Genomic DNA, 22,206 nt, shown 5'->3' with positions numbered 1-22,206 from the left:
TTAAAAGCATTGATAATGTATAGTAGGGCCTTTTGAAAGCCTGTGTGCTCTAATTTTAAGATAAATATGATGGGAACAATTAATAAAGAGGATAGGGCTGGAGGGGATAGTACTGGTTGACAGATAATCACATATCCAGCATTGTTCAAAAGCAGTCTTTCTCACCTGTCTTGGATTAAATATGAGTTTTACTTAACGTTACATTTTCAACCCATTGCAACCTAATCAATGATCCATTGTGCACGGCTAGTGTGCAGCTCAGCCACGGGCCCCTCCCCCACCGCACAAGTGCAACACTCACACTGGTCCCCGGGGAATTCAGGATCCCACCCATCCTGAGGGTGGATGTCACAGCAATACAGAGGGTTTTGAATTTCTAGACTTCTTGAACTTCCTGTACTTATTTCTAACCGGGTTACAAACAGGTCAGGGACTGACATTAGCACACAGACCACACTGTTTCACTGTCATAATCAATCTTTGCAACAGCCTTCTGAGAATCAAGAAGGCTATCCCCACCTCACCCTTCAAAGACCCTGAAGCACAGTGGGCTTCCCAACCTTAAGAGCCCACACTCACCAGGTAGCAGAACTTGAATCCAAGCCCAGTCAGTGCCCAGAGGAGCCAGTATTTGCCCCTGACTCCAGATCCTGTGCTCCTCCCCGTGTGCTTGTGTCATTTTAACTACATGTGGAGGAGAAACAGTTTGGTTTAGGCCATCAGATGAGGACCTCCTCACGTACACCTTCTACATTCCACAAACCTCCTTCATCCACACCCATCCTGTTCTCCTCTCCTGGTGATAAGAATCTCCAAGGTCAGTGATACCACCCTGTGTCTTTGGATGCTCTTAGGTCATCATCCCAACCAAAGCAATGGTTCAACAGCAGGAACTGTATTCATTTTCCAGACAAAGAAGCTGAGATTCAGAGGTTGAGATGCTTACCCAAGCATGTAACTAAGACTACGTGGCTGTAGGCTGTCCAGAGCCTATTTTGTCAAGGATGGTGCCATTCTAATGTCCTGGCACCTTGGCTGGTTACTGCTTTCCCACACCCACACTGCTAGTGAGTAGTAGAGAAAGGACAGATCAGTGTGACTGATTCCAAAACCAGGGCTTTCTGTTATCCCAGGCTACCTCTTAATATCTCAAAGTTAAAAAGTTGAGAACGAAGATTTGCTCTCAGTCATCATTTGTTCATTCCACAAACATTTATTGAGAAACCTCTATGTACAGATACTCTGCTGGAAGACATGATTAAAAAGTGAACAGGGCACAGTTTCAAGTGCTCTAAACTAAGTGAGAAAAATTCCACGTGTGGACACTTACAGTCAGGGCAGGCTACATGCACAACAGAAAGAACAGGCCCCTTATTTAAAAATAAGGTCTCACAAGATGGTGACACAGGACACTAACCAAGTATGGTTCAGTTTAACACGAGAGGCGCTCAGGGTAATACACAAATCCGAGTTACCTAGGATGGCAACTGATGTTAATGTGACTTCTTAGAAGAGGCAACAACTGGGCTGACCCTGGACAATGAGGATATCTCCCCTACATGGACCTTCTCTGTCTTTTAGACCAGATGGTATTCAGGAGAATCACTGAGTCATCATTTTCACTTAAACATCAGTCATCAAGAGGTTTCCCCACAGTGCATCCTCACCACCTACCTCTGGAGCTTTGATACAAACCAAGGGGGGACACTGAGACGTGCTGTCCTGACCTCCCTTCAGGGACTCGTTGTCCAACAGCTGAAAGTGCTGCCAGTGGGCAACCTTAAACCACCAGCCCCTCTGGGGGCAGCCTGCATGCAATGACCCATCTGGGTGGAGGTATAAAGGACTGGTCATTGGATGTGTCAGGACAACCCTGGGGGGCCATCATCACTCCAGACTCCCATGTGGGCAGCTCAGGTCGTCTGGCCAGTGATCCAGCTTGATCCTTCCCTCTGCCTTACCCTGTTTATTCCCTCCTGATTCCACAGTGTTGACCCCAAGGGCACCCCTGATACACATCCCAGAACTAAACTCCATCTGAGTGTGCATCCCAGAGAACCAGCCTGAAACACGTATCATAAAACATTCCAGTATTTGGGGAGGATTTTTATTGAAAATTACTGATTACACATGTACCAGTTAACATTTTAACATTAAATGTTAACATTTTAAAAACTCCCAATAAAATACAAAATGGTAGAAACAAAGACCTTTAGTGTGAATGTCATTACCTTTGGTTTAAAGTTCACAATTTAATGTTGTCTGACCAAATGAAATTAAGTTATATATTAACAACAAAAGACAACTATATGTTGAACCATATGAAAGTGCCATTTTATAGCTTATAAAAAGACTGAATGTTAGCCATTCTATATGGTTCAATCTAAAAGAAAAAATCCATAAGCATTTGAAATTTAGAGAACATTATACTTATGAATAACCCATGGGTAAAAGGCACAGTTAATGAATTAAATTAGGAATTAGAAAATACATAATACTATGGCTATTGACAGTGGTAAGTACCAAAACTTGCAGGTTGCAGCTAAAATGGACCTTAGGGGAAAAGTCAGCTTTATATACTTATTTTAGAAAAATGATGACATTACTAATCTCTTTTCAATTTAAGAATTTAGAGGAAAAACCTCAACATTAAGGAAAAGTTGAAGAAAAGAAAGAATGATATGATGATCTAGGGGAAAAAAAAGAGCATCAGTCAAGCAAAAATTTGATTCTTTGAAAACAGGAAAAGGTTATGCAAGATTATTCACAAAAAAGAAGGCTAAAAGAAAATTAAAAAGTTAAAAGAACAGAGTTAGAGATGCTGCAGAGATTAAACATACAAGATATTATGAATAAATTTATGTCAACCAAGCTCAAAACTCACAGGAAACAGATTCCTCCTAGAAAAATGAAACTTATCAAAATGACTCTGCAGAAATAACACACTGAATAGGAAAAACATAACTACCAAAAGTTACCCAGACAGTGTGGCTGCACAACACTGTGAATGCAATTAATGCCACTGGATTGTGTGATTAAAAATGGTTATATGGTAAATTTTATGTTATATATATTTTACCACAATTTGTAATATTAAAAAAAATAAAATTCTCTATCTAGAATACAGTCTAGCACACGTCTGTCCTTCATTAGCAAATCCCCTAGAAGGGCTCCTATTTTGAGAAAGCGTATTTTCTCTTCCTTCTCTTTTAGAACATATAATATTGTCTTTCGGTATTTAACCATATATCTATTTTTTAATTGTTGTTACTTAAACTATAGTATATTATTATGTTTTTCCTATCAGTTTTCTCTGTAGCATTTTAACCAGAGGTCTTTTGATAGAAAAATGGATCCTAGTCATGTTAAAGGAAGTGGTGACACAAAACAGCAACTTCACACAGTCTTCAAGTAAACAGAATCCCTGATATAATTGGAAAGTAATATGTAATTCTGGGAACAGTAAAAATACATCTGTGACAACTTTGTCTCAAATCTTAGAAAATGAGTTTAGCTCTGGAGTCTCTCAAGACACAAAACCTGGGAGACAGCTTTTATTGGTGGCCTGCATCTCTGATTTGGATAAGAGTGAGTAATATAACACTTAAATAAACATAATAAATCCATTTTCAAGAGCTTGAAATCATTGAGTGAAATTGGAGAACAATCATCTTGTAATGTGTAAATATTTGTTGCTGGCATAAAAAAAGTAGAATATAGTTTATGCAGTGCAAAACCTATTGGAAAAAAGCCTTTGGAATAAACACGAACTCATGGTAAAATCAAAGTGTTGATGCAAAAATTGTTCAGGCTGAGGGTTGTCCACTGGAAACATTAATAACCACAAGGTCACTGAATAATATCTGGCTATCTCCTTTTGAAGTATACCTGAGGGAGAAAAAGACAAGAACAACATGTTTAAAAGTCTTTAAGCCCTCCTCCTGATGCAACCATTTCTAGGTTTCCTTCTTCATGTGAAGCAATCATATCATTATTGGAGGCACAGTTTTTGAAAAACCAGGGCTGTATTTATTCTACAGAGGAAGCAACCCCATTAAAACCCTCAGTTGGGCTGGATATAATGCTAAATAACCTGTAGATCTCCTAGATTTCTGGTCATTCAGAATCACATATATGCTTTATAATTACAGTAAATTGATAAGCAAAATCATTTTATTCCCTGAAATAAATTTAAAACAGTGTAACAAAGAGGACAGGAAAACTAGCATCTTAACAGGGTTTGTCATTTTCACACATAAAAGGAGCACAACAGATTTGGATGTTAATGCTGCTGCTGTTAAGTCACTTCAGTCCTGTCCGACTCTGTGCGACCCCATAGATGCCAGCCCACCAGGCTCCTCTGTCCCTGGGATTCTCCAGGCAAGAACACTGGAGTGGGTTGCCATTTTCTTCTCCAATGCATGAAAGTGAAAAGTGAAAGGGAAGTCCCTCAGTTGTGTCTAACTCTTCGTGACTCCACGGACTGCAGCCTACCAGGCTCCTCCATCCATGGGCTTTTCCAGGAAAAAGTGCTGGAGTGGGGTGCCATTGCCTCCTCCGTTGGACTGGCATATACATATGAAATATCCTGGTGTTTAATTTGTGTGGCAAAGCAGTTATAGGGCCTATAGAAATGTGACCTGTGGATAGTGGGTCACAAGAATGAAAAGAAAATCAAATGCTTTAACAATGACTCAACCAAGAAACTTCTCTAAAATGTAAGATGATACCCAATAATAGGACAGATCTCTGCCAGACCTTTAGCTCTTGAATTCTACCAAATTCTAGCTGAACTGGAAGAGATGAAGGTTTTCTCAGTGTATAATCAGAACACAAACGAAAGGAAGTGCTGTCAAGTTCCACAATCATCAGTTTTTAGTAGCTGTGTTGTATCTTGGTTCCTTACAGATGGACATAACAAGATAAAATAATGTCAGGGCTTGTGAAGCCTTATCTCTGAATGTGTTTGGACAAAAAAAGGATTTCAAGTGTAACTCTTTATCCTCAAAGAAGAATGTGAAAAGTTTCATTTGAGTCTTTAAAACAGAAAATGTATTATCTATCAGAGGCTGACTCATGTCACAAACTGGTTTACTTAGACACATGATCCCAGATCTCCCTTATAAAACCTGACTGCAGGTCAGGTGGGTGCTGTAAACAGAGTTATTATGAGAGAGAATGAACTTCACACACGAAACAGAAAAGCACTAGGACACCTACCTTCATAGTAAGTGCACTTTCTTACTCTCTTGTTGCTAACGTATCCTGCTCTGCACATGAAATGCTATATATTTAAATGTCACCTAAGGAGAAAAATAAACCCTCCAAGAATGCTTGGGCCCACTGGCTGAAATCTGAGGCTATTTCCATTGTAATGGAAGCACTTAAAAATAAAGCCTTTGGTGGGAGTCGGGGGATGGTTAATTGCATATCATCACCCTCCTCCATTTTATTAAGCTAGACATAGTTGGTGATTATATGCTTATGTACTATTTTGGTGAAACTAAAAACAGTTAAAGGAACCAAAGAAAATTCATTTCATTTTCTTTTTTTCATTTTCTACTCCTTAATATTCTTTCCAAAATTATCTGCTTCTTTTCTCCATAACCCTTCTCAATACAATTTTTATAAAGAAAATATTATTTCTGCTGCTGCTAAGTCACGTCAGTCGTGTCCGACTCTGTGCAACCCCATAAATGGCAGCCCACAGGCTCTCCCATCCCTGGGACTCTCCAGGCAAGAACACTGGAATGGGTTGCCATTTCCGTGTCCAATGCATGAAAGTGAAAAGCAAAAGTGAAGTCGCTCAGTCGTGTCCAACTCCTAGCGACCCCATGGACTGCAGCCCACCAGGCTCCTCCGTCCATGGGATTTTCCAGGCAAGAGTACTGGAGTGGGGTGCCATTGCCTTCTCCCATATTATTTCTAGCAACATTTAACTAAAAAGGACTTTGCTTCATGGTCTGAAATACCTGAACTGGATACTGCAAAGGATCTTCAGCAATTGGAGACACCTGATTAGGGTCTCTAAAGTGACCTAGAAGAACTATGGGTATATTTGTTTTATTATTGGGAGGCAAGGTTTCTACCTACAGCCTTTTATAAAATGATCCCACTTTTATACCGTTAAATGCTCTATATCCTCAAAGCACTTAAGCATCTGCTCTCTCATCTGATCCCTGTGATAAGTGTGAAGAAGCCAGCAGGGCTGTAATCCTGCTATACACACAGGTGAGGACCTGAGGCTCAGAGACCTGGGGGACACAAGACCACGTGGATGCTAAGTGCCTCCTCCATCTATCCAACTGGACCAGGCTCCTAGAGCTGGGATATGAGATTTTTACAACTGCTGGGCTGTATTAGGAGATTTCATGAATAGGGAAAATGACACCTCTGTTACATACTGAGAACAAAGAAACTTCAAAAAATCTCAACCTGATCTGCTTCATCACAGAACAGAATGGATGGCAGGCATTTATTCTTGGAGCTGAACTGTGTCCCCTCTGAAAGGCTGTTGCTGAACACAAAAGATGCCATGATTCTTGGCCTCTAGAGGAGAAGAATTCAATTTGGGGCTAGTGATGAAGCCTGATCACTCAGAGCTTTTGTGTAATAAAGTTTTATTAAAGTATAAAAGAGACAGAGAAAGCTTCTGACATAGACATCAGAAGGGGGCAGAAAGAGTGCCCCCTGCTATTTTTTAGGCGGATGTTATACAGCTACTAGTAGTAGTAGTGTTAGTCACTCAGTCGTGTCCGACTCTTTGTGACCACGTGGACTGTGGCCCGCCAGGCTCCTCTGTCCATGGGATTCTCAAGGCAAGAATACTGGAGTGGATGGTCAATCACTTCTCCAGAGGATCTTTCTGACCCAGGGATCTAACCCAGGTCTCCTGCACCGCAGGCAGATTCTTTACCGTCTGAGCTACAGGGAAGATCAATATAGCTACTAGCAGTCTGCTAATTAGAGAAAGGAAATGTCTTAAAACTCAGAGAATGGTATCAGGCCCCTCACAAACAACTTGCATTTTGTGACAACATTGGCACAAGATGAGTTGTCCCTGGCCATAAAATGATTGATATGAATCTTGAAGAAAGGCACGTTTCTAAGCAAATATAGTTTCATTGACATAGCTTAAGAGAACATTTGAACGAGTAAACATTCTGGTTTCTCAAGTCCATTCTGAGTCTTAGGGGGAACTGACTTGAAGACAGAATCTAGGATAAATACGTAGTTCATTAGCATAGGTTAAGAAAAACATTTCCATAAGAAAAATGCATTGGTTAGCTCAAGGTTTGAGAAAAGTTCAGGTGGAACCAGGTATCCTATGGCAATACAGAATTTTAAAAGAAATCTCCTTTTTAAATTTGTATCATTTCAGTTCAGTCGCTGAGTCCTATCCTACTCTTTGTGTCCCATGGACTGCAGCATGCCAGGCTTCCCTGTCCATCACCAACTCCTAAAGCTTACTCAAACTCATGCCCATTGAGTTGCTGATGCTATCCAACCATCTCATCCTCTGCCTTCCCCTTCTCCAGCCTTCAATCATTCCCAGCATCAGGGCCTTTTCAAATGGGTCAGTTCTTCATATCAGGAGGCCAAAATATTGGAGTTTCACCTTCAGCATCAGTCCTTCCAATGAATATTCAGGACTGATTTCCTTTAGGATGGACTGGTTGGATCTCCTTGAAGTCCAAGGGACTCACAAGAGTCTTCTCCAACACCACAGTTCAAAAGCATCAATTCTTCTGTGCTCAGCTTTCTTTATTGTCCATCTCTCACATCCATACATGACTACTGGAAAAACCATAGCTTTGACTAGATGGACCTTTGTTGTTAAAGCAATGTCTCTGCATTTTAATATGCTGTCTAGGTTGGTCAAAGCTTTTCTTCCAAGGAGCAAAGAAAGTGAAAGTGAAGTCACTCAGTTGTGTCTGACTCTTTGTGACCTGTGGACTCTAGCCCACCAGGCTCCTTCATTCATGGCAAGAATACTGGAGTGGGTTGCCATTTCCTTCTCCATGGGATCTTCCCAACCCAGGGATCAAACCCAGGTCTCCCACATTGCAGGCAGATGCTTTAACCTCTGAGCCACCAGGGAAGCTCCAAGGAGCAAGTGTCTTTTAATTTCATGGCTGCAGTCACCATCTGCAGTGATTTTGGAGCCAAAAAAATCAAAGCTTGTCATTGGCTCCATTGTTTCCCCATCTATTTGCCATGAAATGATGAGACCAGATGCCATGATCTTAGTTTTCTCAATGTTGAGCTTTAAGTCAACTTTTTGGCTCTCCTCTCTCCTCATCAAGAGGCTCTTTAATTCTTCTTCACTTTCTGCCATAAGGGTGGTGTCATCTGCATATCTAAAGTTATTAATATTTCTCCCAACAATCTTGATTCCAGCTTGTACTTCATCCAGTCCAGCATTTCTCATGATGTACTCTGCATATAAGTTAAATAAGCAGGGTGACAATATACAGCCTTGATGTACTCCTTTCCCAATTTGGAACCAGCCGTTGTTCCATGTCCAGTTTTTACTGTTGCTTCCTGACCTGCATGTAGATTTCTCAGGGAGCTGATCAGGTGGTCTGGTATTCCCATCACTTGAAGGATTTTGCAGTTTGTTGTGATCCACAGAGTGGATCTATGGCTTTGGCATAGTCTATGAAACATAAGTAGATGTTTTCATGGAACTCTCTTGCTTTTTTGATGATTCAGCAGCTGTTGGCAATTTGATCTCATGTTCCTCTGCCTTTTCTAAATCCAGCTGCTTAAACATCTGGGAATTTATGGTTCACATCCTGTTGAAACCTGGCTTGGAGAATTTTGAGCATTACTTTGCTAGCATGTGAGATGAGTGCAATTGTGCAGTAGTTCAAGCATTCTTTGCTATTGCCTTTCTTTGGGATTGGAATGAAATCTGACCTTTTCCAGTCCTGTGGCCACTGCTGAGTTTTCTAAATTTGCTGGCATATTGAGTGCAGTACTTTGACAGCATCATTTTTCAGGATTTTAACTAGCTCAACTGGAATTTCATCACCTCCACTAGCTTAGTTCTTAGTGATGCTTCCTAAGCCCCACTTGACTTTGCATTCCAGGATACCTGGCTCTAGGTGAGTGATCACACCATCGTGATTGTCTGGATCATAAATATCTTTTTTGTATAGTTCTTCTGTGTATTCTTGCCACCTCTTCTTAATATCTTCTGCTTCTGTTAGGTCCATACCATTTCTGTCCTTTATTATATCCATCTTTGCATGAAATGTTTCCTTGGTATTTCTAATTTTCTCGAAGAGATCTCTAGTCTTTCCCATTCTATTGTTTTCCTCTATTTCTTTGCATTGATCACTGAGGAAGGCTTTCTTATCTCTCCTTGCTCTTCTTTGGAACTCTACATTCAAATGGGTATACCTTTCCTTTTCTCCTTTGCCTTTAGCTTCTCTTCTTTTCTCAGCTATTTGTAAGGCCTTCTCAGACAACCATTTTATCTTTTTGTATTTCTTTTTTGGCAGATATAAATTGTATAGAGAAGGGGGAAACATATAACACTAGTAGTTTGATTCTTCCTGCAGCTTATGAGAGAGAGAAAAAAATGTCTGACACTTGTAGCCTACTCCCTCCGTTTGGAGACTCCTGGCCTTCCTTCTTCCAATTTTACATGTTGAAGTCCTAAACCCTCTAGTACCACAGAATGTGACTGTATTTGGAGACAGTGTCTTTAAAGAGGCAATAAAGTTAAAATGAAATCATACAGGTGGGTCCTAATCTAACAGATTGGAGTTCTCATATAAAGAGACCAGGAAGGTCAAACAAAAGGAAGAGCATGTGAGGACACAGAGGGAAGATGGTGTCTACAAGGCAACGAGCGAGACCTCAGAGGAAAACAACCCTGCTGACACCTTGACCTCAGACTTCCAACCTCCAGGGCTGTGAGGATATAAGTTTCTGCTCTTTAAGTCGCCTACTCTTTGGTCTTTGTATGGCAGCCCTAGCACACTACAGCCCCCTTTAGCTTTATGTATCTAAAAGCGACTTTCTCTACTATTTCAAGGATCATCCAAAAGGGTCAATCAGACAGTGTCCGCTCACCTGAGCTGCAAGTTCAAGAAAATGTGATGTGGAAGCACCTTCTCCCAGATATTGGGTTTTCTTTTCAGATGAATGAATTCTGTTCTATTAGAGTGAGAACCTTGTGACTTAGGCTAGTGCTCCCCGTGTTATAGCTCTGAACAATGCACTGATATCTAATGCTTGCACATTCAAAAAAACGATAATCTGACAGTTTATCCTCCTAAGAGGATGCAGAGTATGCAGAAGTAATGTCAAGATGGGATGAGAATTAAGAATTATATTTATTTCTGTAGAGGGACCTGAGCCAGTGGCAGGACTGAAATCCATGAGTGAGGTTCTGCCTCCCTGCGAACTTCGGTGACTGGCCTGACCTTGGCTACCATGTGACACGAGAAGTGTTCTCAGGCTCGACACAGAACACAATACCTAGGATGGCACTTCGACTCTGCCAGCAATTCCCCCTCTGTGCTCCTTGGACCAGCTCTGTCACCTTGGGTGAGCCCTGTACACACTCTCCTCATCCATTACATGGGATAAAAATGGACCATCATGAGATTATGTGAAATCATACATGTGAGAACTGTATAAAACAAATTATAAATAACTACACAAATGTAACTTACCATTAATATTGTTACCATAGGTGCAGGATTACCAGACCTGGAATCACAAGATTTCTAATTCTATGACCTATGACTGCTTCAGTATGTATGTTACACTTGATTTAAAATATTTACTAAAAGACCAAATTTATAATTCTGTGTCTGCTGCAGACTAGCTTAACACCAGTTATATACATAGGGCCACCCTCCTTCTAAAGCACCTTAGTTTCCTCATCTGTACAAAGAGAGTGTTGAATCCTATTATCTTATTATCTGGACCAATCTAAAATCCTGTGTTCTATTTCTCATTATTCAATGTCATGATGATATAGTTTTAAAATGAATACTTTGACATACAGGTGGGAACACCTCTTTTTGATGTGAAATGCCTAAGGTCAAAAGAGCAAAGGGTTTGGAAGATTCCTGGCTCTCTAGGTCTCAGGATGGATAGTCTGACTGGGAGACACTCCAGTGGATAAAAGCACTCTGTGAATTTCAGCCATAAAAAAAAAAAAAATACCCTTGTTCAGCTTCTCTAAATTTGCATACAATGTAAGTACTTATGAAAAGTTGAGAACACAGACTTCCTTGCCCCTAAACCTAAGCACAAACTATAACTCTACCAACTCTTCAGCCAGCTCTGGGACCCAGGAAGTCTCCTACCTGATGAGCAGCAGAAGGTCTTGCTCTGCATTTCCTCATTTCTACAGAGGATTGAGAGAAGACAGTGATGAACTCAGGCCACATTTTAGATAAATCTTTCTTATACAAGTACCTAAGATACTGGGACATGTTTTCTTTAAGACATTTTAAATATTACACAAATACTCTTATTCTGTTTACAAGTGAAAATCTGGGAAAGGCAGAAAAGTATGAAAAATGGAAAACATATCCATAATTTAACATCCAGAGATAAATTTTTGATGGGGAAACCACATCCCACCCTGAGCCACACACGTTAAGGGGTAAGAACACCAGACCTTCCTTCCCTCCCTCTATCTTCTCATCAACTCCAATCCCACTCCCACCTGGTTCCAGAAAGAATTACAGATGGCTGCTTGACAATGGCTAAGTCTCTTAAACCAGACCTTGGTTACCACTACACTTCTGTTAGGAAGATACCATGTGACCTGAATGTGACTCACTGAGCCCCTTCCTCACAGCACACACAGTGCTTAGTGCTTCACACACCTCATCTCTGAGAAAGTGCTTTGTAAACCTTCAGGCACCATTCAGACTACAGTGTGAAGGTATTGTGATTTCTTGATTTGTCCTGATGACAATTTCATCTTCTAGAAAGTAGAGGAAGCATGCGGGGTGGGGGTGGGGGCAGGAAATGGACCTACTAAACAATGAAGAATTAGGGAGAAAGTGATAATATCAGGTAAGAGTTTTCTTTACAGGTTAGGAAACAGAAGAGACCTACACCTTTCTCTAGAAGAGCTTCCTAGAATCAAAATATTCCAAGTTTTTTCCCCTTAAACTCTCAAATTTCCTGGATATTCCTTGACAGAACCTATTCACAAATGTGCTGAGCACCAATCAGAATGAATGTAAAGGGTATGAAAAATGAGACTGTTCAGTGCTCCATGAGAATCTCAACTCAGAGTCTGAACACATGGAAAGTCGAATCCAAAATCTGTCTCAGGCACAGGTGTGTGCATACAGAAGGGTTCACACATCCCGACCCCACCCCCAGCACTGCTGCAGATTCTCAGCAGACCGTCAGCCTTCTACCTGCCACATGTTGTTAAGACCCAGTCATGAAGCTTCCTCTCTGGAGGCTTCTAACTGAAAACAGCACAGAGTGCTTGCTCCCAGACCCTTGGTGGAGATCCTGTGAAGAGTGAACCCTGGAGGCAAATTTTAATTACAGCTTCCCGCAGCAGGCTCACCTATTTTGCCCTTTTGGTGAGGACAGCAGCCTCCTCCTCGCCCAGTTGTTGAACCATCTTGTAAAATAGGCTGTTTCTATTTTGCAGCAAATTATATGGCCGATTACTTTCTTTCTGAGTCCCTGAATCCAAAACCTGTTAACAGAAGAAAGAAACCCATTAGCACACAATATCCCCCAGTAACATAACTCAGACAATATTTCAAAAAGGGGCAGGTCACGGAGAATTTGGGTGGTAGGACTGATATTTAAATGGTTTGATTACTATGTTTTACTAGGGAGACAAAGGCCCAGCCCGACCTTTCATCATTATATGGTTATAGGAAAGGAAGAAAATAAAAAGTTTAAAATATGATTACTGGAACTGAACAGTCTGTAGCATTTTATATACTGCCCAGGGCATTTGGGGTTGTTATCATTAGTTAGTGCTTTTAGCTCTCAGACTCTGGCCTTTGAGGGCTATTTATACAGATACACAAAGTTGGGAAATATCTTGATTCAAGAAAATCAGACTGCTTTTATCTAAAAAGTAGGTTGACATACAAACCACATGACAGTTTCCTGACAACAAATTATTTGTCCAGTTGATTTGACAATCTGAGCAATATTTTTGGGGAAAAAAGTAAATGCTTCTGGAATTTCTTTAGGGTCCGGGATTATGTCAGCCCCTACTGGAAGAACTAATGCTGAAGCTGAAACTCCATTACTTTGGCCACCTAATGGGAAGAGCTGACTCACTGCAAAAAACCCTGATGCTGGGAAAGACTGAAGGCAGGAGGAGAAAGGGACGACCACAGATGAGATTGTTGGATGGCATCACCAATTTAATGGACATGAGTTTGAGCAAATTCCAGTAAGTAGTGAAGGACAGGGAAGTCTGGAGTGCTGCAGTCCATAGGGTTGCAAAGAGTCTGAAACTGAGAGACTGAGTGACTGAATAAGAGGGGCAGAATCCCTTGTCCAAGAGGTTAAGATGCTTCTTGACATTGGCTGTAGCTGTAGTTTATTATTATGAGAGTGGAAGGCTGGCAAAAAGAGCTGCTATATAAGCAGCTTTTGCGGAAGTGCTCTGCACATAAGGCATTTCTAGAAATACAGTTTTCTTTTTGGATAAGACTATAAAAGCAAATAAGAAATTGAGCTCCAAATTGAAGTGATCACAGCCTGCACAGCACATGGGGTAGCCCAACCTGAACTGCCTAGGATCTGAATCTGTTTTCACAAATTACTTTTATTTGCTTCTTTCTCTTTCTTTCTTAGGCTACCTGCCTTTCACCCCTTTTATTGCTCATTAATAAACCTAATTGGAAATTGAAAGGGAGAGGAAGGGGCTCTTAACTTTGCCTCTCTACTTATGAGTGACCTTGGTTAATGGTTATGGAGGAGGAAAAAGTACCTGAAATAATTGACCCAAATAATAGAACTACAAAAACAGTTCTGATGTTACTGCTGCTGCTGCTAAGTCACTTCAGTCATGTCTGACTCTGTGCGACCCCATAGACCGCAGTCCACCAGGCTCTGCCATCCCTGGGATTCTCCAGGCAAGAACATTGGAGTGGGTTGCCATTTCCTTCTCCAATGCATGAAAGTGAAAAGTGAAAGTGAAGTCACTCAGTCCTGTCCAACTCTTCATGACCCCATGGACTGCAGCCTACCAGGCTCCTCCGTCCATGGGATTTTCCAGGCAAGAGTACTGGAGTGGGGTGCCATTGCCTTCTCCAGTTCTGATGTTAAGTGGAATTTAATTATTCATTTAGGTCATATTTAGAGTAAATGTATCTAAAGAGAATATGCGGTATGGGCTTACCTGGTGGCTCAATGGTAAAAGAATCTGCCTGCCAATGCAGGAGTCCCAGGTTTGATCCCTAGTCCAGGAAGACCCCACATACTGTGGAGCAAATAAGTTCATGCACCACAACTACTGATCCCACATGTCACAACTACTGAAGCCTGAGTGCCTACAGCCTGTGTTCCACAACAACAGAAGCCTCTGCAAGGAGAAGTCTGCACATTTGCCACAACTAGAGAAAAGCCCACACAGCAACGAAGACCCAGCACAGCCAAAAATAAATTAATAAAATTATTTTTTTTTTTAAAGAAAAGAATATGCTGGAACTCTAAACAAGACACAAGTTATTTTTTCTACACATAGGTATTGCAGTTAACTTCATCCTGTTTATTTAATTGGAAACATTTTTTAAGTCTCATAAAGGGCATATTTCTATTAATCTTTTGTTTATACTGTGAATCATTGTTAAGAGCAGCTTTCTCAAAAGAGTCCAAGAATAATTTAATGTCTCATCTACATAATTAATTTTCTATATGCCTATTGAGCATGCCAGTTTAGATGCCCTGAATGTGCAATTTTACTTAAGTATAGCATAATAGAACATAACTGCTCCTCCTAAAATTGAAGAAGAAAAACTGCAGTTTTAAAACACAGGTCTCAAAATACCTATGTTCAATTAATCTATGAAAGATTAGGTAAGAATATATATTGAAGAAAAGACAGTCTCTTTGCTAGGTAGTACTGGGAAAGCTGCATACCTGGAAATGAATGAAATTAGAAAACTCCCTCATACCACACATAAAAATAAACTCAAAATAGTTGAAAGACCTAAGATAAGACTAGGTATTATAAACAGAAAGGAAAACACAGGCAGAAAACTCTTTGACATAAAATACAGCAATATTTTCTTAGATCAGTCTCCCAAAGCAAAGAAATAGAAGCAAAAATAAACTGGATCTAATTAAACTTAAAAGGCAAGACTCACATTAGGGGCTACAATAGCTAAGATGGGACATAGACTGAAAAATGGCCAGAAACAGAATTTTACCAAGTTAGCCTTTACATTTACTGGCTTGATCAAAGACTCTAGATATTTCAGAATAAATAAACATAAAGCAAATCTAAATTCTCTTTGTGTACAGAAAAATAGGTATAGTTTTAGATTTTTAACATCCCTTATAAGAATAACATTGCATAATTTCCCACTATGTCCCCACCCTTGCTGTAACACAAGTTAAACTATAAACTAAATCACACATTCAAATTGGTGTGATAATAATCCCAGAACCCCAGGATCTCTCCAGGAACCCCAACCTTGAATTACTTATCAAGCTCTAGTCGGTTATGTAAAAAAACATTACATTGGACAAATGAGTTACATAAGCCCAATAAGACATGTTTATCAAACCTGTTTATGTGTATATATTCTTGGTAGCTGTCTAGACATAAAAATTAAATGGACCCACTGCAAAATAACTCGATCCATTTCATTGGCAAGATGCCATCAGTGAAAAGGAGGAATGCAAGGAGATGTGGGCGAGTGCACCGAGAGGTGGAGGGCAGGAGAGGATGGAGTTAAAGCCTGATGAGAAATTATGACAACAATAGAGATAGATCCCCACTTATTGACAAGTAGAGTTGCAAAGGGAAGGTCTGTGTCATATCTCTGTTTCTGGTCGCCAGGCGATGACACAGGGACAGCTGTCCAAACTTGCATACTGGGTCCAATGAACATAGGTGCCCATGATTTTCTAAGTGACGGGGCAACATGGCAAGTATTAACTCAAAATCCCTTCCTAGATCTTCAAATAATAAATTAGTCTCTCACCAGGGGGGTGATGAAGGCTGGGTTATAGTTGCCTCCACAGTCACTTTCCCAAATCTGCTGCCTTTGCTCATAAGCACTGCCCTCTTAAAGTATCTCTTCTTCCCAACTGTGCTTTCTACCTCCATATTAGTTATTTTCCTTTGAAAACTTGAGTGAAATCTTTTGGAGTTTTTGAAGGAGTTTTCTCTTCTGAAATATTCTAATTGCAGCCATGTAGGCTTCTGAAAGAAATGTTCCATGAAGGTGAAAAACAGAATTTAAGTAAAACTCTAGTTAGACATGAGCTGTTTTGTGCTTTCCAGGTGGGGATGTTACAACAGTTTCTGGTTTTGATTTCCCTGGGGAAAATTCTACTGAGAAGAGGTTTGTGTTGAGGAAGAAACAAAAAACAAAATCAAAAGACTGACTATAAACAAAAGAGGTGGAATCTGCGTTTCCTGTCCCTGGTTTTGTTTTTTCATCATTCATTTCCAAAGAACTTTCTAACTGCAGACAGTGAAAATGTTGACCACAGACAATACTGTTAATGCAAGTGCAGATTGTCACATGCTTCTTTGTTCATGGTTCTAGGGAGAATTCAGGTGATATGAAAACTGCAGTGTGCAGGAATTAGAGGCAACAGCTGTGCTATTGGCTGCAGAGAAAGCAGGTCACAAGCACCCAGCTAATCCTAAAATCTGTAGGAAGAACCCTCTAATGTAGAGACAGTAGTGAGTCTTAGGAGAAAAAGGATTTCTAATTTGTCTGTCTTGCTCCACTGGTTTGGAGCAAATGAGGAAGTTTAACTTAGTTGCTGTTATGACTTTTATGCTTAATCATAACTTAGATGCTGTTATGACATCTTCAAGATACTTTAGAAGAATTTCTTTGTAAAATAAAACTCTGAAACATTAATGGCTTGGTTTATCGAACCAAAACTGGGTAAATCCCTTCGGAGAGCTTTACCATCTGAACCACCAGGGAAGACTCATCAGAGAGCCAACACATACAAAATGGTATTAATTGGGTCACAGTTGTTTCCCCAAAAGCCTTTTCTCTTGGTTACTTACGCTAAGCAAAACCATATCCATCTAATTATTTCAAGAGTTTTGAATGAAAGTGACAATTTGAAAAATATATAATCTCTAAAGTGAAGTGTTAGTTGCTCAGTCATGTCCAACTCTTTGCAACCCCATGGACTGTAGCCTGCTAGGTTCCTCTGTCCATGGAATTCTCCAGTCAAGAATACTGGAATGAGTAGCCCTTCCCTTCTGTAGGGGATCTTCCTGATTCAGGGGTCAAACCTGGGTCTCCTGCATTGCAGGCAGTTTCATAATAGTCTGAGCCACTAGACAAGCCCATATTATGTCAAAGTTTCAGATTAACTATACTCGATCTCTAAGATGAAATTTTAAGCAGCTATTAAAATTGTGCTATAGAAAATTAATGACATGGGGGATTTTAAGAATATATTGTTGCTATAAAAATTCTGCTGATGAGACACTGTTTTGCATAAGACTTTAGGCAATGGCACCCCACTCCAGTACTCTTGCCTGGAAAATCCCATGGACAGAGGAGCCTGGTAGGCTACAGTCCATGGGGTCACTAGGAGTCGGACACAACTGAGAGACTTCACTTTCACTTTTCACTTTCATGCACTGGAGAAGGATATGGCAGCCCACTTCAGTGTTTTTGCCTGGAGAATCCCAGGGACAGGGGAGCCTGGTGGGCTACCATCTCTGGGGTCGCACAGAGTCAGACACGACTGAAGCAACTTAGCAGCAGCAGCAGCATTACACTATTAATAGTTCTAATTTTATCCCAATATATTATTACAGCACTATACAACTGTTACATTCTGGTGGTGGGTATTTTGTAATCTTCTCTTTAAAAGATTTAAAAAATTTTTTCCTATTTCTACCTTGCACATTTATTGCTCTTTTGTAACAAATATATATATTTTTATGAATTAGGCTCTTCATTTTAAAAAACAGAATAAAAGAAAATATACATCTATGTTTGTGCCAAAATATTCATCAGTGCAACAATATGTAATTATTACACCTTAACACTTGCAGTGACAGGACTTTATGGTGACAGCACTGTTGGTTATGCCCTTCCTTCGTCAGCATCTGCCACTTGCCCAGCCCCTCCCCCAGGCTGGCAGCCCGCCCTGTGAAACATCAGGCTTTGCAGCAGATTGACTTGTCTTTATGCCCTTAAAGCTTTCAGAACAATCACTTGCTTTCCAGAAAGTAACTGGTACAAGCATCCCTCAGAGCTATTGTGGGTTCAGTTTCAGAACAACAGAATATACTGAATATTGCAGTAAAGTTAGTCACATGAATTTTCTGGTTTTCCAGGGCATATAGAAGTTATGTTTACACTATACTATACCCAAGCATGTGTGCAATAGCATTATGTCTGAAAAAAAAATAAATGTACAGACTTTAACTTAAAAATAAGGCATTGCTAAAAAATATTAACCATCATCAGAGACTTCAGTAAGTCATAGTAGTAATAGCAAAGATCATTGATGTTACAGTTCATCAAAGCAACTGCACTGATAGTGAAAATGTCTGACATATTGTGAGAATTACCAAAAGGTGATAGAGACATGGAATAAGCAGATGCTGATGGAAAAATGGTGCCTATAGACATGTTCGATGCAGGTTTATGACAAGCTCTCAGGTTGTAAAAAAATGCAGTATCTGGGAAGCACAATAAAACAAGGTATGTCTACAGTTCTAAAGCAAGCAATAAAAATAAGATTGCCTCAAAAATTGAAGGTTTGAGAAAAAACATTATTTGTGATATTTTTGCTGCACTGAAAGCCAATTGATAATTAGAAGCTCTAGAATAACATATAAGCTTTACACCTGGGGTGAATGGAGCACAGAGGACAATCCCCAACCCTGAAGCTGGGGGATGCCTGTCTCTTGGTGCCCTGAGGTCTAATCTTGTTATTCCTACAAGAGGAGTCAGCAACAAAAACTAGCTCAGAATGAGAAGTAAACACAGGTCCAAGCTTACATCTCCTGGTGGGACCTCCTTGTGACACTACTGATGATCTCAACCAGGGAAGCTTAAACTGAAGGTCTCCCAACACAGGAGTGGGAAGAGCAGCTCCACAGTGAAGGGTAAGATCCTTTCTGGAAACAAGGTCATTCATCACAATGATGACAGACTCCAAACAGAACCCTTGCCTTTCCCTTCTCCCTCCATCTTCCCCATTCACCCAGATGCTCAGTCTCTGCACCCAGAAACCAGCATCAACTTCTCTCTCTGCCCTCAGATCCCATGTTCAATCCATCACACAGTCCACTTGGCTCCACTTCCTTATCTAGCCCAGGTCCCACCATCTCACCATTTCCACTGCAAGCACCTTAGACTAACCCAACAGTCTACAGAGAGCACATTGTAAGAGAGTGAACATTGAATTTGGAGAACTGAAAGACCATCAGTGTGGTTTTAGCTGTAAAGGAAGGAGGGAGAAGAGAGTGAGACAAAACTAGAAAGTTGGGGAGGGACTGGCTGTACATTGCTTCATAAAAGTCCTTTAAAGATTTGTTCACAGACATTGACCAAGAGAGAAGAAATTGAGATTATAGAAATTTACCAGGAGATATTGATAAGATATTCCAAGATGCTTATTCCTTGGAAAAAAAGTTATGACAAACCTAGAGAATGTATTAAAAAGGAGAGACACTGCTTTGCTGACAAAGGCCCATATAGTCAAAGCTATGATTTTTCCAGAAGTCATGTATAGATGTGAGATTTGGACCATAAAGAAGGCTGAGTGACAGCCAACGAATTGATGCTTTTGAACTGTGGTGCTGGAGAAGACTCTTGAGAGTTCCCTGGACAGCAAGGAGATCAAACAGTCAATCCCAAAGGAAATCAACCCTGTATATTCACACGGAAGGACTGATGGTGAAGCTGAAGCCCCAATACTTTGGCCACCTGATGTGAAGAGCCAACTCACTGGAAAAGAACCTGATGATGGGAAAGATTGAGGGCAGGAGGAGAAGGGGATGACAGAGGATGAGATGGTTGGATGGCATCACCAACTCAATGGACATGGGTTTGTGTAAGCTCTGGGAGATAGTGAAGGAAAGGGAAGCCTGGCATGCTGCAGTCCATGGGGTCACAAAGAGTCAGACAGAACTGAATGACTGAACAACAAACCGATAAGTAAAGTGTTAAAAAAATGAGCATATTTTGATAATAGCAACAAAGCTGACTGGTTCAGAGGATATAGATGTTCACATCTGCAGATCAGGTGCTGAGTGATAACAGTTTAGGACTGATCAGGAGCATGTCCTCCATTTCTGTGCTTCTTCAGTTTCCCTAACCAGCCACACATTCCAAGGTGACAGTATTTCTAAGAATTAGATAATAAAAAGAATCTGTTACCATGAATGTCGTTAATACTATAATACTAAAAAACCAAAAATAAATCTTTAGGGTACATTTAGGAACAAAGAATTTAATTGAACAGACCCTTAACTGAGCTGGAGATCAAGCCATCTTTCTGCTGCTATGTCTAAACCCTGACAAAGGGCTTGAAACAGGTACATTTCACAGCATCATTTACTTATTATGGAAAAATGGTGCTTTGGGGGACAGTCTTTGAAATACAATGTTGAGAGGTAAGAACAACAAAGTGACAGGTAAAAACTAGAAATAAAAGGTTACTTTTCCAATTAGCATTCAAGAACACAAAATGAAGGACTGACACAAAACATTTCTAGAAATTAAGAGTCACTGTTGGGCAATCTTGAATGTCATCCCACCTTTCATGAAAGTCTGCAGGTAGAGCCTGCTTCCTACTGTGATATCTAGTCCACGTGACCAGACACACTGCTTGGAGCCTAGATGACAGGATGTCTCACTCCTTTCGTCTGCCTCCCCAGAGCTCACTCCTGAGCACATCCAGCTTGGGGTGTGAGGCTACAGGTACTGCCTCAATGCTGACAGCCTGGTATCTTCTCAGTGTCCCACTGATGATCCCATCTGGCAATGCATGTGAAGTAGGATAGGAGGTGATATTCCAGAAGCTGCCCAAGAAGTCAAAGAGATGGTACTAATATCCTTAGATGTAAGGAACTGTGGGTATTACTGACCACTCATTAGTGATTATTACTTGTTTTGTATGAACCATCAAAATACCTTAAAGTATCTTGCATTCCCTGAGATTATTTGCTGCCAAAGTTTTTCCTTTGAGGAATGCTTTTCTTGTTTTATAAAGCCACATCCTAACATTTATTGAAACTGAGAAAACAACAGAGGGAAAGGACAAGGAAAGAGATAAAATGAAAAAGAGAGAGAAAAGGAATAGTTAGAGGAAGGAAATAAAGCTAAGGAAGGAAATATTAAATTACTAAGGAAGAAAGAGCCAACCAAACCTGGAAGGAATATACTAGACAGATAACCAGAGACCAAAGCCTGGAACTTGCCATGTGTGCAGAACAGAGATATTGTGTAAGAGATTTGCTGGTTGTTTAGTTAGTCTCTCATCCCTGATTTGCCTTTCTTTCCAAACTCTCATCTGTGATGCAGAAGCTGGGTCTCTGCAAGTCACTGCAAGAGTTCAGACTCTTTTGCCAGGTGGCCTTTGTTAGGTCTTGCCAGTAGGGGGCACTAGAAGGAGACTGAAGGTGGAAACAGCTAATGTGCTACCTGATTCTGCTACTAGCATCACCTCAGCACTGGAACCTGACTCCAGCTCCCAGCTATTAGCACCTGGATAACCAGCCCCATCCTGCCCCCTCACAAATATGACCAGCAACCGGGCAGTGACCTCTCCTTGGAGGTCTGAGCATCAATTTTTTAGGGCCTCTCTTTTGAATTCTCAGGTCTGGAGATCTATCCGAGGATATGGTAGCTGCTTTCTAAGATCATTACCCCCGTGTTTCATTTTTCTAGCACTCTAATCCATATGTAATACATTTCTTATATGAAATCCTTTCAGTTAAAGTACTGTTTTTCTCACTAGGCTTTTTCTTCTCATGGACTCCTGAGAAATTCTACAACTTTAGCCATC

The 22,206-nt window shown here is 40.5% G+C and overlaps 1 pseudogene across 1 annotated transcript in view; it reads right to left on the bottom strand.

Moving 5' to 3' along the window:
- Nucleotides 1–2,091: 2,091 nt before the first annotated feature.
- LOC147361905 (ATP-binding cassette sub-family C member 4-like) overlaps nt 2,092–22,206 on the bottom strand; it is a 33,672-nt pseudogene continuing 13,557 nt past the window's right edge. The window contains exons 4-5 of the transcript XR_015137563.1: nt 12,566–12,700; nt 2,092–3,888 (exon numbers count right to left, since the gene is read on the bottom strand). The product of XR_015137563.1 is annotated as an ATP-binding cassette sub-family C member 4-like (transcript). The remainder of the gene's footprint in view (nt 3,889–12,565; nt 12,701–22,206) is intronic.

The sequence above is a fragment of the Bos grunniens genome, chromosome 12 (genome assembly GCF_055505025.1).
Source record: "Bos grunniens cultivar Pamir isolate PY7600 chromosome 12, Bosgru_T2T1.0, whole genome shotgun sequence".
Lineage (NCBI taxonomy): Eukaryota > Metazoa > Chordata > Mammalia > Artiodactyla > Bovidae > Bos > Bos grunniens.
The sequence above is the reverse complement of the archived record's forward strand: the minus strand, read 5'-3'. Positions and strand labels throughout refer to the sequence as shown.